This window comes from Carya illinoinensis, chromosome 14 (genome assembly GCF_018687715.1).
Source record: "Carya illinoinensis cultivar Pawnee chromosome 14, C.illinoinensisPawnee_v1, whole genome shotgun sequence".
Classification (NCBI taxonomy): Eukaryota; Viridiplantae; Streptophyta; class Magnoliopsida; order Fagales; family Juglandaceae; genus Carya; species Carya illinoinensis.
The window spans coordinates 23928394-23946798 of record NC_056765.1 but is presented as its reverse complement, the minus strand read 5'-3'; the positions used below and the strand labels follow the sequence as shown (position 1 = coordinate 23946798).

At 37.9% G+C, this 18405-nt stretch overlaps 1 pseudogene; it reads left to right on the top strand.

Moving 5' to 3' along the window:
* The first annotated feature begins 11347 nt into the window (after positions 1-11347).
* LOC122293706 overlaps positions 11348-18405 on the top strand; it is a 20056-nt pseudogene continuing 12998 nt past the window's right edge.

Genomic DNA, 18405 nt, shown 5'->3' with positions numbered 1-18405 from the left:
AAATGGTGCCGCAGGTAAGTAAGATCCAAACGCCACTAGATAAAAGCATATTAAACTCAAACAATATGCATAAAAGAATGCAAATGCACATGACCCGTAAACCACATTTTTTCCACGCATGTCAAAAATCTCATTTTGGCCCAAAACGTATTACTCTCCAACTCACGCCAAAAGTCTCATTTGGCCCAATCCAACTCAATCCAATAACCAAATATTCTGAATGCACCATGACCTCCCTTAGAGGTCATCCGCACACCCTGGCTCCTGTGCCACACCGCAGGTAACGACCACGCGTATGACGTCTAAATGAGCGATGCCCAGTTCCGTGCCCTGCGCGTTCGTAGCCAAGCATCCTCTAGCCCTCGCCAGCGAAGGGCCATAGAGTCGGTACGAGAGTGTTACTATCCCGACCGCTCCCGTTGTCGCCCAGCAACAACTCAGGGGACATTACTCAGTATATTACACTCCTGAGTGAACAGAGGAGCTCCACCGAGATAATACCCCATCTCGGCATTGGGGTCGTGATACACACGCACCCGAAAATCCATTTACACATATAACACCAGTTTTTCTCAATTAAAACATGCACATGAATGCACCATGTAAATGCAACCTCAAGGTACAATCAACCAACCAATCACAAAACAACATAACCAAGCAACTCCGTCCTCAATCCATCCGACCCTCGAACTCCTCGGACTCAGTCCGGAATCAACCAACCAATCAAATAATTTATTGTAAGAGCAAAATATATTTAAATCTAAAAATAGAGTTTGGAAAATACTTACAGCGCTATAAGTTATTTTTTGAAAGCTTACGACGTTGCAAATGGGGGAGAAAAAGCAACGTAACAGTGTATTTTACACTGTGGCCGTGGGTAGTAAATTACTCACTTTTGAACGGGGACAAACCAAGAGAAGAAATTGATAGGGAATGACCTAGAGATATTTATGAAGCTAAAGGAAGTGAGCTTTAGTAGTGGGTGACGGTGGAAACGGCGGTGGGAGTGCAAAAAGGGACTGATCGGAGTTGAGTTCGTGGGAGCTGCTCTGGCAACGGATTGGGGCCGAAAATGGGTGGGTTAGGACTACAAGAGGTAGGGGAAGAAGTGGTGAAGAGGTGGTGGCCGGAGGTGGAGCGACAGCACCAGAAACGGCAAAAAGCCGTGCATCTTAGATGGGCTGTAAGGGGTGATAGGCAGCTCGGATGAGGCTGATTTTTGGTGGGGTGGTGCGCCGGCTGGAGGGGAGTCGAACGGTGGTGGCTTTGTCGGCCACGTCGGCTGGCAACGGTGGGTTTAGGTGGAGAACAGGTCGGCGATGGGAGAGAGGAGAGAGGGAGTTTGTGCGTGTGGGAGGGGAAAACCGAGAAAGAAAAGAAGAAGAAAAAAGAAAGAAAAGGAAAGAAAAAGAGAAAGAAAAAGAAAAGAGAAAAAGAAAAAAGGGAAAAAGAAAAGGTGAGGGAAAAGAAATGAGGTCTAGTCCTCACCTCCAGAGTTCAAAAACTAAACCGACGAAAACGATTTTAAAACCATAAAACGACTAATATAAATTAAACATCACATCAAATAAAATAAAATTAAAATACAATAATTTAAAATAAAAGAACTATTATATTAATTAAATTAAAAACACTCCCTCAGTGAAAATACACGGAAAAATGGGGTATCACATCCTCCCCCCTTAAAAACAAATTTCGTCCTCGAAATTTGCAAGATCAAACACCAACTTGAAACAAGCCACATGATTCCACTGAGACCAAGATTAGGAAACGTACCGTCATTTACTCAAACAAGTAGGGGTACTGCATCCTCATGTCAGCTACTCTCTCCCAAGAGAAATCTTGAGCTAACAGATCTCCCCATGCCACCTTTACCAGAGGTATCGTCTTGGATCTCAATTGTTGCTCTTTCCAATCTATAATCTGTGAAGGAGCAACCTCATAAGTAAGGTCCGGTTGCAACTGAATACTCTTTGGGTCGACAAAGTATGGCTCTTGTTGTCCAAAACTTTTCTTCAAGGATGATACATGGAAGACATCATGAATATCCCTAAAATATTCTGGCAAAGCAATTCTATAGGCAACAGACCCTACCTTCTTTAAAATCTGAAAAGGACCGACATACCTCGGATCTAGTTTCCTCTTTTTACCAAAACGCTTAACTCCTTTTATGGGAGAGACTTTAAGATAAACCCAATCACCTTCTTCAAAAGATAACTCTCTCCTCTTGGTATTAGCGTAGCTTTTCTGACGACTCTGAGCTGCCGCCATTTTATCCTTGATAATCCAAACTTGGCTTTGCATCTCTTGAATTATTTCAGGCCTAATTATTTTATTCTCCCCGACTTCATCCCAACACAAAGGCGATCTGCACTTCCTCCCATAAAGAGCTTCATAAGGAGCCATCTGGATGGATGCATAGAAGCTATTATTATATGCAAATTCTATGAGCGGCAAGTGATTTTCCCAACTCCCTTGAAATTCCATGACACATGCTCGCAACATATCTTCAAGGGTCTGAATGGTGCACTCTGACTGGCCGTCCGTCTGAGGGTGATATGCAGTACTAAATTCAACTTAGTACCCAATGCTGCCTGCAAACTCTTCCAAAACTGAGATGTGAACCTTGGGTCCTGATCCAACACAATACTCTTTGGTATACCGTGCAACCGCACTATCTCCTTTACGTACAAGCGGGTCAATTTACCCAAGGAATCAGTGTTATTAACAGGTAAGAAATGAGCACTCTTCGTTAACTGGTTAACAATCACCCAAACCGAGTTCTTCCCACTAGGAGTTCTCGGCAAGCCCACTACAAAATCCATCGTGATGTCGTCCCACTTCCACTCAGGAATAGGGAGGGGTTGGAGCATACCAGCAGGTCTTTGATGCTCGGCCTTGACTTGACGGCATGTGTGGCATCTTTCGATATACAAGGCAATATCCTTCTTCATTCCATCCCACCAATAATTTTTCTTCAAGTCCTGGTACATCTTCGTACTACCAGGATGGACTGAATAAGGGGCCGCATGAGTTTCTGCCATGATCCGCTCCTTGAATTCTGAATCTTTGGAGACCACTCTACGATCTCGGAACTGAAAAATTCCATCTTTATCCATACTATAGTGCAATGGTCCTCGAGATTTTCTGACTCTTTTTCTGATATCTAGCAGCTCCGGATTATTCCTTTGAAGAGTCTTTAATTCCTCAAAATCAGTCACTCGAATATCAAGAACTGAAGATAATATTTCCTCTTGCTGTGAACTTTTAATAAGGAGTCTTCTCATCCCGCAAAGTAAAGAATCCAATTCTGACGACTCGGCTTCATCTTCCAAGTGCGATTTTTGACTCAAAGCATCCGCAACTATATTTGCTTTCCCCAGATGATACTTGATCTCGCACTGATAGTCACTGATTAACTCTAGCGATCGCCTCTGCCTCATGTTCAGATTCTTCTGAGAAAACATGTGCTTCAAGCTCTTATGATCGGTATATACCTTGCAAGCTTCCCCATACAAAAAGTGTCGCCAGATCTTAAGAGCAAATACAATCGTAGCCAATTCTAAATCATGCATCGGATAATTCTTCTCATGATCCTTTAGCTAACGAGATGCATAAGCAACAACCCGTCCCTCTTGCATAAGGACACATGCCAATCCAAATTTAGACGCATCACTGAAAACTACAAATGGCTTGCGCGATTCTGGATGTGCCAACACTGGTGCAGTTGTCAACCTGTTCTTCAATTCTTGGAAGCTTCTCTCACACTTATCTGACCAAATAAATTCTACATTCTTTCTAGTCAAAGCTATGAGAGGTCCGGATAGGCGAGAAAATCCCTTCACAAATCTTCAATAATATCCGGCAAGTCCTAAGAAACTCCAGATCTTGCGCACGGTCGTCGGACGCTGCCATGACAAAATGGCTTCCACCTTACTAGGATCAACAGCCACCCCATCTCGGGAAATCACATGCCCAAGAAATCTGACTTCCTCCAACTAGAATTCACACTTGCTGAGCTTGGCATATAACTGGTGTTCTCTTAATTTCCCAAGAACTAGACGAAGATGATAAACATGCTCTTCAAGTCTCGGGAATAAATTAAAATATCATCAATGAATACTACCACAAAGGAATCCAAATAAGGTCTAAATACCTGATTCATTAAATCCATAAAAGCGGCAGGGGCATTGGCTAACCCAAAAGGCATCACCTTAAATTAATAATGCCCATATCTCGACCTGAAAGCAGTTTTGGGTACATCCTTGTCCCTTATCCTCAACTGGTAGTATCTTGATCTCAAATCAATCTTCAAGAACACAGCTGCTCCTTGAAGCTGATCAAACAAATCATCGATCCGTGGGAGAGAATATTTATTCTTGATGGTCTCCTTATTTAATTCCCGATAATCAATGCACATTCTGATGGTACCATCTTTCTTTTTAAGAAACAGCACTGGTGCACCCCACAGTGAAGTACTAGGCTGAATAAACCCCTTATCAACCAAATCTTGCAACTGAATCTTCAACTCTTTTAATTCAGCCAATGCCATACGATAAGGAGCCTTATGTACAAGAGCCACTCCAGGTTCCAAGTCTATAACAAACTCCATTTCACGAACAGGGGGTAGCTCAAGCAAGTCATCCACAAACACGTCAGGGAATTCTTCCACAATGGGAATATCTACCAAAGACTTCTTCTCAGACGACGAAGACACCACTTGGACTAAGAAGGCATCCGCTCCACATGCAATCTCTCTTCTTGCTTGAATTGCCGATATAACTACTGGCTTTTCTTTTAGCTTACTCCCTGCAAATTCCAAATAATCACCATCTGGGAGCTGAAAGCTAATTACCCGACTTTTACAATTAATACTCGCAGAATATCGGTATAACCAATCCATCCCAAGGATGATATCAAAATCCAGCAGCTTAAACACAACCAAATCAGCATCCAAAAACCTTCCATCAAAATTTAAAGGACAACCCAGAGCAACTTTGGAACACCACACCACTTCACCATTTGGTAGAGCCACTATCAATGACTTTGGCAAAGGTTCCATAACCAGATTACATATCTGAGCGAAAGTGGAAGATACGAACGACTGAGAAGCACTCGAATCAAACAGAGTGCAAGCATAAAATTCATATAAACGGACTCTCCTTGAACCAAACACATTAACCCATGAAATCTAAATACAAAGAAGAAACCAAAACACACCAAAATCAAATCCAAAATTAAATTAAATTAGATCCATACCTATAATTACTTCAACATCATGGATCGCTGGTGCCTCATCATCAACATCTCTGGGTGTAACAGCATAAACCCGGGCTTGTATTGCTTGCCTCTGATTTGTTCTTCCACCACATCTACCTCCACGGCTTCCTTGAACTCTAACAAGGCACTCACGAGCAAAATGTCCCACTTGGTCACATCGGTAACAATGGGTTCCACCACTTAGTCGACACTCACCCTCATAAGCTCTATTACAAATTCTGCAAATTGGCACCCGTCCTCCCATACATACACCTGAGGCCGCTTGTGGTCGAGTCCCGGTCCGCTGAACAAATTTCTGAGGCGAACCCGAACTACTTCCTTCACCAGTAAAACTCCGCCTCTTATGTCTTGGAGGGGAGCCCATACTCAAATTATTCTCTCGCTCTGCAAGAGTGGCCAAGTCCATTAAATCCTAAAAAGTGGAAATCCGGTGGCAGACCACCATCTGGGGTATATCAGGACGTAGACCCTCTTGGAAAAGCTCGGCCTGCATCTCCTCTGTGGCGATGAGGTGGGGAGCAAATCGCCCAAGCTCTATAAATCTTTGGGCGTAATGTTCGACGGTCATACTCCCTTGTACCAAGCTTGAGAACTCTCTTGCTTTTTGCCGCCTCACAGAAGCGGGAAAGAACCGATCATTAAATTCTTTCTTAAAGCGCTACCAGGTCACAGAGGCAAAAGACCCCAATTCTGACTCCAGCATTACTCTTTTTGTATCCCACCACTTAGAAGCAGTGCCTTACAATAGATAGCTGGCATAAAGTACTTGTTGCGCCTCAGTGCAATCACATACTTCAAAAGTTCTTTTTGAATCTCTGACCCACTTTTCAGCCTGTAGTGGATCCTCTTCTCCCGTGAAGGGTGGAGTTCTATGCGCTAGAAAGTACTCATAGGTGCATCCAGCTTGCACCCCTCCACTAGGCCCTCCTTGTAGTAGCCAAGGCCCTCCTTGTTGTGGCCAAGGACCTCCTTGTTGTGGCCAAGGCCCTCCTTGTTGTGGCCAAAAATTATGCTGCATGAGCTCAGTCATTTGCCTTGGCGCTTGGGCTATGGCATCATCTCTCGACGTATCATCCCGAGGCCCTTGAGTAGACTTTCTTGGCCTCACCATCTTCCTGCCACAACACAACCTTTGACCCCCTTTAAGAAAAACAAATAAAACTAACAACATAAAACCAAAACCAAAACCAAACCACATAACAAGAAAATACAATATACTAGCATGCAATAACATAACTAAATAAATAAATACAAGCAAACTAGCTCAAATAAATTCAAATCAAATAGCAACTTTACTTAAAATAAATTTTAAAACACAACTTTAAAAACATTCTGGTACTACCTACGGGACATGTGGTTTTACCCAAAGCCAAACCGCTCTGATACCACCTGCGACGCCCCCAAATCCCACGTACGGATACGGGAAAATTGAGACATCCGGATGATAACAACACGGGTCACCACCCTATCGCCAAGTGCCAAGTGTGTGTACAAGCAACAAATGTGCAAAAGAAAACACGTAGCGGATAAACAAAGTCATATAACTAAGTACCATAATTTTTCTTTGTTTAATACAAAACCGTTCAAAACATACATAATAAAATATTACAAGCTACAAATATAGTTTCAAATCCAACAACAAGCATAAACTCCAACTCAATACTCTGGCGGAGCTGCATCCTCGGGCTTAGCCTCCTCCTCCTCGATCTCTGCATCAAAATCTACGGTACCAAAAATGGTGCCGCAGGTAAGTAAGATCCAAACGCCACTAGATAAAAGCATATTAAACTCAAACAATATGCATAAAAGAATGCAAATGCACATGACCCGTAAACCACATTTTTTCCACGCACGTCAAAAATCTCATTTTGGCCCAAAACGTATTACTCTCCAACTCACGCCAAAAGTCTCATTTGGCCCAATCTAACTCAATCCAATAACCAAATATTCTGAATGCACCATGACCTCCCCTAGGGGTCATCCGCACACCCTAGCTCCTGTGCCACACCGCAGGTAACGACCACGCGTGTGACGCCTAAACGAGCGATGCCCAGTTCCGCACCCAGCGCGTTCATAGCCAAGCATCCTCTAGCCCTCTCCAGCGAAGGGCCACGGAGTCGGTACGAGAGCGTTACCATCCCGTCAGCTCCTATTGTCGCCCAACAACAACTTAGGGGACATCACTCAGTATATTACGCTCTCGAGTGAATAGAGGAGCTCCACCGAGATAATACCCCATCTCGACAATAGGGTCGTGATACACACGCACCCGAAAATCCATTTACACATATAACACCGGTTTTTCTCGATTAAAACATGCACGTGAATGCACCATGTAAATGCAACCTCAAGGCACAATCAACCAACCAATCACAAAACAACATAACCAAGCAACTCCGTCCTCAATCCATCCAACCCCCGAACTCCTTGGATTCAGTCCGGAATCAACCAAGTAATCAAATAATTTATTGTAAGAGCGAAATATATTTAAATCTAAAAGTAGAGTTTGGAAAATACTTACAGCGCTATAAGGTATTTTTTGAAAGCTTACGATGTTACAAACGGCGGAGAAAAAACAACGTAACAGTGTATTTTACATTGTAGCCGTGGGTAGTAAATTATCCACTTTCGAACGGGGACAAACCAAGACACAAAATTGATAGGAAATGGCTTAGAGATGTTTATGAAGCTAAAGGAAGTGAGCTTTGGCCGTGGGTGGTGGTGGAAACGGCAGTGGAAGTACAAAAAGGGGTTGATCGGAGTTGAGCTCGTGGGAGCTGCTTTGGCAACGGATCGGGCGCAAAAATGGGTGGGTTAGGACGACAAGAGGTAGGTGAAGAAGTGTTGAAAAGATGGTGGTCGGAGGTGGAGCGATGGCACCGGAAACGGCAAAAAGCCGTGCAGCTTAGATGGGCTGTAGGGGGTGATCGGCGGCTCGGATGAGGCTGATTTTTGGTGGGGTGGTGCGCCGGCTGGAGGGGAGTCAAACGGTGGTGGATGTGTCAGCCACGTCGGCCGGCGGTGGTGGGTCTAGGTGGAGAACAGGTCAGCGACGGGAGAGAGGAGAGAAGGAGTTCGTGCGTGAGGGAGGGGAAAACCGGGAAAGAAAAGAAGAAGAAAAAAGAAGAAAAGGAAAGAAAAAGAGCAAGAAAAAGAAAAGAGAAAAAGAAAAAAGGGAAAAAGAAAAGGTGAGAGAAAATAAATGAGGTCCAATCCTCACCTCTAGAGTCCAAAAACTAACCCGACGAAAACGATTTTAAAAACCATAAAACGACTAAAATAAATTAAACACCACATCAAATAAAATAAAATCAATTAAAATATAATAATTTAAAATAAAAGAACTATTATATTAATTAAATTAAAAACACTCATTCAGTGAAAATACATAGAAAAACGGGGTATCACAAGAAAGCTAATGGAAAACAAAAGCGAGGTAAGGAATTTTCTACAAAGATAAATGAATCTAAAAATTGGAATAAAGATAAATTTGAGAAAAATTTCAAAGTTAAGTGCCATGAATGCTTAGGATATGGTCACATAAGAGTTGAATGTCCAAACTTTAAGAAAAATAAAGGAAAAGTATTGAATGTCACACTTAGTGATAGTTCAGATTCTGAAAATTTAAACTCATATTTTGATGGTGAAAAATCTTTTATGGTTTTCTCTACTATTGTGAATGATTTTCCTGAAATTACACTAACAAAATCTAAAACTAGTTGTGATTACAGTGATTCAGATGTATCACTTGTTGATGCTGATCAAGAACTGAGTTTACAGGAAGCTTACAATGATGTATGTGAAGAAGTGATCAAATTAAAGAAACTCAACAAGAAGTTGTACAAGAAATTCACTTATATTGAGAGTGAGAAAAATAACATGTCCGAGGTATTAAAAATTTCTGATATTGAAATAACAAGATTAAGGGATCAAAAAATTACACTAGAACAGGAATTGGAAAAGGTTCAAGAAAAAACAACAACACAAAAATTAGAAGAGATGTTGAGGGTTCAAAAGATGAGTAGTGATAGAACTGGCCTAGGGTACAAGACTTCAAATGGGAAAGAAAAACTACATGATAAATTTATTCCTACTTGTCAGTCATTATTGTGGTGTTGTTGGTCATATAAGGCCAAATTGGTTCAACTTGAATAAAGTGAAGAAAAATGGAGGTGAAAGAAATCCAAAAAGAAAAAAAAAATAGTCTAGAGAATCAAGTTTGTGATATGAGTCAACAAATCAATTTTTTAAGTCTCAAACTTGGTGAACTAGCAGATTTTTGCTTTGAAAATAAAGAAAAGATCATACAAAGTGATGTTGATAAAAATAACAGGCCAAAATTTAAAGCAAGGAGGGTGGTCAAAGAAGATGCCATGTCACATTAATTGATAGGACTATTTGCATGTCCTTGCATTCTTTATATTATTGCATTAGTCTAGGATATGCATCTTATTTTTCTATTTTGCTCTTATATTTCTGGTTTCCAGTTTTTAAATATGAAAAATATAATATAAACAAAAAAAAAATGGTTTGTTTCAAAACTTTTCTTTAAGGAAAGTACATGCTTGATATGTCAAAATTTGAACACTTGTGTTATTACTTAATAAATTCTTGAACCTATGCATCTCTCTATTTTGTGCGATTCACTTTGTGCATACTAACCCTACATGGAGTTCATGCCTTGAATTGACTAATACTAGTTGAACCTAGTACATCAATAAAGAGCTCTCCTCTTGCCAAACACAAAGAGTTGATCCATATAGAAAAAGTCGATGTTAATTCATTGCGGAAAAAGACAAACACCCTACACGGATCTACCACCGTAAGTTCTTACAGAAAAAATCGTTGCTCTAATCATTATAGAAAAATATGAGCAACAAACATGAACACAAAAAATGGGTGTACAAACTAGTGCTTGGAGGAGATGCGCATGTATCTAGGCCCTAGCATAAAATTTGACTTTTAAGGTGAAGCAACAAACTCTTGTGAGCATCTATAAGAAGCAATCATTCATGAATAAAGGTATAAAAAATATATTAAAGAAAGGAGTTCATAAAAATGCTATGGTATAAGAATACTCACTCACACACTCACATGAACTTTGATATTGATGATCTTATGAGGAGTGAACATCCACAGTGATTGTTGCAAATAAGAGAGTGTACTCTATTAAATTTGTTTTGTGAGTAACATTATGTTTGAACTAAGATGCATCTAGGTATGTTACTTGCCCTATTGCTTATTTATATAAATAAATAAAAAGTTTAAATTTTTTATTTTTTTTTATTTTTTCTAATCTCTATTTATTTTGGCTTCTATAAAATAAATACAAAAATATAAATATAAATTTTTTTTGGTCAGTTTGGGGTATTGGATAAGTCTGGGAATTGTATCATGAAACAATAGCATAAGTCCCAATGGGACTTTATGGCTTAGCACGTGCACGGGAGTTCAAAGCCTTAAAGACTTAAAGACTATCTCTGCTGCCTCTCTCATTAACTCCCAGCCCCCGAAACATAAGCCTTCTCTATACCCATTTTCACGGCCTCTTGGCTCCTTCACACAAGCCTCATTTCATGGTGCCCCTTTCATTTTCCTCTCTCCATTTTCCATCATCAAGGTAAGTATACTCGAATTCACTGATTTTTTGATTCTTTTTTTTAAGTTTTATATTTCGGCATGTGAATAGATGAAGTATGTGTGGAGGGTTTTTGATTTTAAGAAGCATTGGGCTGTTTTGTTGAGCTAAGCTGCCTGTAAAATGGGTTGTTTTTTTTTGGTTTTATATCAACTCTATACATGTATTGAGGACAAGTTTGTGTAGCTCACGAGATTATGGCCTTTGTTTTCTCACTGGTGCACACCAACTGTTTGTGATAATTCCTAACTCATATCAGATCCTTTATTTTTGGCTATTTATAGTGGTTCTCCTATAGATATGGCAAGCCCATAAGCGTGAGTAGAACATGTATGTGTTTTGAAAAAATCAAGAGATTCTAATATCAACCGATTCTCACACCTTGATTTTGGCTATTTCTTTTCTGACTTGGTTGAAGTGTTGATCTAGATGAGGTTCAAAGAAAGGGAAAAGCAGAAGAAGTTCACTCCTCCCATGCCATTTGAGAACTCTTCAACTGAAGATGAACCGATACTAGAACCTGTGCAGTTAGGAGAAACTTCAGGTGCATTTAATCCATGAAAAGTTGAGACACGTGAGAATTTTTTTTTATCATGGCACACATAAGTGGTATTTATTCTCTTATGGTTATAGTCAGATTAGTGACAAAAGGGGGAGTGTTGAAAGTGCAAATTAAAATATGTGATAATATTTAGGTGCTCTGAAATTAAGGGGGAGTTTAATGAATTTGCTTAAATGAATTTGTTGAGGGGGAGAATGATATTGAGGGGGAGAATGATTTTTTCATTTGTTGTTTGTGCTTTTGACAGGTTTTATATTACATTCATCAAGTTGGTTTTATCACCAGTCCGCCAAAGGGGGAGATTGTAGAGGCAAAATTTGGTTGGGATTAGATGACTTTATCTTTAACAACACTGAGCCTATGTAGAAGGTTATAAGGTTGTTTAGATAAGTCAGTTACATGAATTTCGAATCTATATGAGTCTGCAATTATCAAGACCCGAAGCTGAACCCAGATAAGAAACTACAGTGAAGAGTTACCGCGAAATGTTAGCAACCCCTCAGGAAATGTTCTCGCAACTGTCTCTACCCGTCAGTAGAATCCTACAGTGATTGGAACTCTTTCCACACTTTCTATTTAAAGGAATTCGGTTTTATATCTCAGTAAGGACTTTGAACCACGAATTTCAGAGAGGATATTCTGAACATTTGTGAGAGAAAATTCACTTGAGAATTTTTATGGGGTTTTTCATCTCTTCTTGAGTGTGATCGTGTTTTGAACGTAAATGAATATCGATTGGATTTCAGCCTCTGGAGTTCCACAAGGGAAGCCAACATTTGAAGATCGCCAGAGGTTCTGGCTACTATTGTGGTAGAAGACAAACGGGTCGTTTGTCTAGGCAAGTAAGAGAGTCGAACTGCAAAGGTTTTGTAATTGATGATTACTTGCAATTGTTCTTTAAATAATAAGATTGACTTTCCTGGGTTTGGCTGCCCCGTGAGGTTTTACCTTTAAAGAGTTCTTTAAAGGGTTTCCCTTCGTAACCAATCGTTGTGTCTTACAAAGTTGATTATTTATTATAAAGTATTGATTTGTTTCATAATCTTGATAATTGAGAACTAATCGATTTGTTCAAGGAAATTGGTAGACAATTTCGTGGTCCACAGGGGTACGTTGGGAATTTCATAGGGGATGGTGGGTGGCCAGTAAATATATATAAATATTTGGGTTGTCAAGAAACTTGTCTCTTTTACTACTAATGGGGGGCAAATATGGTTGTGACGGAATTAGCAGTACTAGTATAAAGGAAGCATGTAAGTGTTTCTCAGCCACGACTTTTCTACTATGATTATAAGGTCTATTGGCATGTACCCTGACTTTACAACTTGTTATATAGGATCGGCAAATGGTATGTTTGTTCTTGGTCGCTGTACGACTTAGTTGTAAAAATCTAGATTCCATGACAATTGCTAGGCAACAGGTCTAATCTTTTGCCAAGTTTGAGCAAAGCAACCTTGGGTCAAGGATTCTCCGTGGGCTGGCTAAACAGGTACAACTTTGAGAACATTGATGAAACTGTGGTATTTTTAATTCCAGAATTTATTCACCTCTCCTCTTGGTTGCATGCCTAGCTTGTGTTGAATTTCTCATTGATCAATCTTTCGTTTTTAGGTTGGTTCTACTAAAATTGGATTTGTGTAGTTGATAAGCTAAAAATAAGTGAATAATTAAGAGATGGCCTGTGAGATTTTAATAAAACAAGGGTATGTTATTATTAGGAGAGGGTCTACAAGAATGAATGAAAAAATATAGAAGAGTAAAATACTTCTTGGTGGCTACAACAATCTCCTGGTTTTGACTAATAGTCTACACCTCTTGTTTGTTAGTACTAACAAAGACTACTTAACAAAAATGCAAATAAAAAATAATTTGAAATTGATGAAGTCATCCACGTAGATATGTACTTGGAACTCAAACCATCATGTTGATAGCTATTATTGTTTGTAAACAATTTCTATCAGTTAAATACCTACATAATCCGTTCTAGTTGAGTTATTTTAGTTCTTACATTACGTTATAACTTATGGATACAAACGGTGTCTATTTTGGAATGATGTAGATAATACCCTCCATGGGGAGGCTCCCCCACATAAAGTAAGGTAAACATGAGTAGCTTGTATCTCTGAAAATATATATGGCTACTTCTCTTTGAATCTCCAAGGGGGTTTTTTCAACTTAATTCCAAATCATGGAAAAAAAATTCAAGCAAGCAACTTTTATCTCATAAGAATCATGGAGTTGAATTGGGTTTGGGTTTAAGGTACTAATAGTAGTTACCTTTGCTTTATGTTTCCTTTTTTTTTTTTTTTGCTTGCTTGTGCTTGCAAAAATCTATTCTCAAAGTGAACATCCATTGTGATGGATGTAAGCAGAAAGTGAAGAAAATCTCTATTTCACTTGATGGTACAAAATTCTGAATATACTAGTACCAAAATTGAAAAATACTATAGAACTTATTGCCTTTTTCTGATTTTTGGAAATTTATTAAATAGCCTCAAGATTAGTTGGTTCAAATCCACACACAGAAAAGCCCATGAGTAACAAGATTTGCATGGCAAGATTTTCTTCTTTTTTAAGGCTAGCTCATGAGTAATTCCAAAGGTTGGCTCTTTATTAGCGCTTCTTGAGTGGTTTGGGATGACATAATGACTTTTTCTATGCAGCACTCCTATAGAGAAGGTAGTTATTGCTGACCAGGAAGTAAAAATTGGTGCACGTTAAAGGTTTGTCTAAAGCTATCTTTCAAGCTACCTCTCTTTTCCCTAGATTAACATGGATATAATTCAAATTAGATCATTTAACATGGATTGCCAAAGTTTAGTCATACTTTGTAGTTTTTAATCATGTTTGACATTGTAAAGTTTTATTAATATGTTTTCATATTTATAGACATGATTTAATATCTAAATCAAATCTACTCTCAACTCATTGCATGACATCTGTCTAATATTCCTTCATTCTCTCACAAGCCAATATTCTAGAATGTGACCAGACTTATTGGTCCTGAAAATGCTTGACTGGAATGAATGTATTTTCTAACTTGTGTTGAGTCGTTGCAACAGAATGTGCTGCCTAAATAGTTTGGGATTAATATTGTGAATTATGTTCTGTATTTCCTTAGATTTTTCTTTCATGCCAAGTTGATGATTGTGCCTTTATTGTTGGGTTAGTTTCACTTAGTTTCTGCTTCTGTCATTGATTTAGTTCCTGTGTTTTATTAAATTCTTTTATCTTCCATAGGATATAAATCTGAAACTATTTATGTAATTTATTGGCTTGGAAACCCAATCAATACTTCAATACAAAGCCTTTACAGTATACACTACTAATGCTTTTGCATGGGCTTGAATTTCTTGGAGATAATTGGTTATATGGTCTAACTTGCGAGATTAAAATGTGATTATTGTTTGCTAATTCACTGGAAGAGAAATGCACATATGTAGTGTTAAGTTCATGTGGAGCAACTTAATTGTTAAAAAAAAAAAAAAAAATCTCTACTTCTAATTAGTTGTGCTGGTTATGAAGAAAGTTTGTATATGTAAAGTTTAATAATGAGGAGCATCCAAGAATTATATCAACTGTGAGCATGCATGAATCCCCCCCCCCCCCCTTTTTAATTCTTTTTGGGTCAATCCATGTAAAAAAAGAAAAGATAAGGTTGTCAAGGTGGGTTATAAAAAACAAAGATAAGGTTGTCTCTTTGCAATTTATTTAAATATCCTTTCATATAACTCCAAGAAAAAGAACTTACAAATTGTATTTGTGCAGATCATATGCATCAACTGGTTGATGTTTTCTTCTTGATAATTGAAATGAAACATAGCTGGACAAAAACCACAACAACAGAAAGTTTGACTCCTACCTCTAACTGTCCATTGGCTTTTTCTCTTGCAACCACTCCTAACTTTAAGCCTTTGTCATCATCGCCTCATCTACAGTAGTAGAAAATAATTTCATTCCACAGCAGTGGAAATAATTCAGCAATAAATCAGTAGATTTAATACTCGGTTCTCTTAACATTTTAGCCTCTTGTTTTTCAGAGCCTAGCAACTACAATTTCAATGTTAAAAGTTAGATTGTTATATTATAAGGACTTCACTAAGCTGAGTAGGTGTGTTGTGGATTGATGCCATTTATAGTTTTTGTCCTTTATTTGTTTGATCCTCTTATTTTGTTTTCAAAGTTATCTTAGGCTGCTTGTATATCTTGATTTCTCTTAGATTCTAGAAAATCTTTCCTGCTTATTCTCCTTGATCTGGTATCAGAAAAGGAGAAAAAAAAAATTACAAGAAAAGTGTTGCTACTAATAGGCAAAACACAATCAAGAATTTTATTCTGCTGTAAATAAAACTGTTTTTTTAAAGGAAATCAAACATTATCCTAAAATCTTACTTTCTGTACATGGACTGAATGAGAATTAAGCTGCAACTATGCAATTTATCTTACCCTCACAGTTCCTCAGATCTGTTGGGATTGCAGTGTGAGTGAAATTGTCTAAGTCCTAGTTCACTTATCTATATTAATTTAAGTTTACTATATAAAGCCCATATGCGACTTTCTAATTTATAACTCCCTTTTTCAAAATGGTGAATACGGTGGCTGATCTAGAGCCAACATTTTCCTTGGTTGTTTCATTATTGAGAATGGAATTTTGGGAAGAAACCATTTTCTACATATCTTTGATTTCTTCTGTTACGTCTATTCATTGCCTTATCTTGAGTAAATAATAATGTTTTGACTATGTTTAACCCTTTATTTATATGTGTTAAACTAGTGGAGATGAGATTATATATTTTTAACACTTTTCTTCAAGATTAATAGCCTAAGTAAGCAACCAAGGATTTTATTCAAACTAGTAGGTTCGATTAGAATTTTCTGGTTTGCTGAGAGCCACTCTTGCTATTTATGCTATGCTTTCACACAAAAAAAAAAAAAAAATTGATGTTTCTTCTACTATGCTTGATTTATGTAGTTGAGATTCCAAGCAGTATCATCAGCTGCATATGTTGAGTTTGGGCACGTGTTTTTGGTTTGTATTTGATTTGGCTTAGGTACTTAAATCTATTACTCTATTTTGACAGTATCCATGTGCATCAGCACGCCCTCCATACCCATGAAGCTCAACATTTTTCGTGGTGGGTTACTCTAAATTTAATTACTTCATCTTCTTGTCTCTCTTTAATCTTTTTAGTCCTATTGTTCACACTCACATGTTCCTTCCTCTTTCTCTAGACTACTTTTGTTTTTGTTATTTCTATCCCTAGGAATTGAATACCATTCTTAATTGAAATGAAAGAGAATAGCAGTTCATGGAAGGTGGTTTTTCTTATCAGCATGCTTGATGATTTTTAATTTTTAATAAAGTTAAAGAGGTAAGATTCCATTTTCTATATACGAGCGTCATTTTGTTTCTCTCCTTTTCATATAAAATGCAAGTACGAATTCGTGCCAGATTTCATGCATTGAGATTATGCATAACTGAATCTATATCTAACAATATATTATTAGCAAACACAAAGGATGTGACACATGCAGGTCATATTTTCAGCTTTAGCTTTAAGGTATCATATGTCTAAGTATCGTTTACTTAGACACTATTACTATCTAGGCATGCATTAGCATCATGCACATACCATAGATATTAATCTATCAAATAATGACTAACATCTATTGAAGATAGTCATGGCTGGAAAAAGTCTTGTTAACTCGACGGTTTTGTTCTTTTGTATTTGTAAGCAAGAAATTATAGTAAGGGGTTTTTTTTGAATTTTTTTTTGTTGGATTTAAAGGATATGCTACTATATTCCGATTTTCATGTAAAGAGCTCGCATTTGTTTGATGGGTAGCTCTTATATAACTTGAGTCCAAGTTTCACTAAATTTTGGGTAAAGAATTCCCAAAAGCTGCTTTATAGATTTATTAGCTCTATTGTTATCGACAAATTACCCTTAGAAACTTGTACCTAGGCAATTAGAAAGACAATGCTTCAAATAATGGCCTAAAAAGTTGGACTTGAGATATGATTCCATCAAGTTTGAAACAAGTTTAATGATACTGTACTTAGGTTGCTAGTGGTAACTTGGGTAAGATCGGTTTGTGTTGACGAGTGAAGAAAGATAGGGACTCAAGCTGTTTGCATAAAAGCCACACTGATATTAGAAGATGATATTTTTGCTATTATTCTCATTTTCTCATTCTGCGCTGTTACAATCTGTTCTCATATTTATAGACATCTTCTAATACCTGACTCAAATCTACTCTCCACTGACTGCATGCCATCTGTCTAAAATGTTTCAGTAAGTATCTCTGCATTTCATTTGTCTAGCTCGATCTCAGGTTGCTGTGTTGCAAAATTGATGTTGAAAATTGATGGTCATGCGGTCATTGATGAAGAACATATCTTACTTTCAAATTATCTTTGCCGAGTTGGAAAAATAAAACAAATGTCTAAATAAAGAACTCATCCTCTTTTTTACCTTGCACATAGATCATTATGATCATCAAGATCAGACAAGATTAATATAACATCTAAAACTGTTTAGGCCAATAAATTCTTGAGCATGCTTGCAAGTAATAAGGATCATGCTCTTGTATTAACCATAGTTGCTTCAGAATTGGGGCGAGTTATAAGGATTGTGCTAGCTAGGATCTTTTTATAATAATAAGGTAAGATCTTCAATAAATAGTAGACAAAAGAAAATAAAGGAGGGAGCAGGGAGGAATGAGCCATTATAGTATCTTTTTAAAACATAATATTGATGCCTTACAAGTTATATATATATATATACAAAATACCTTTAATAACTTCAGGATCACCGGGAATTTGTTTATTCATGCCGATTGAAATGCTTAACCAGTTGATGCAAACATTTCTTTCAGGATTGTTGTGTTGAAATCTCAGAAATATATGTTATTAATCAAGTTT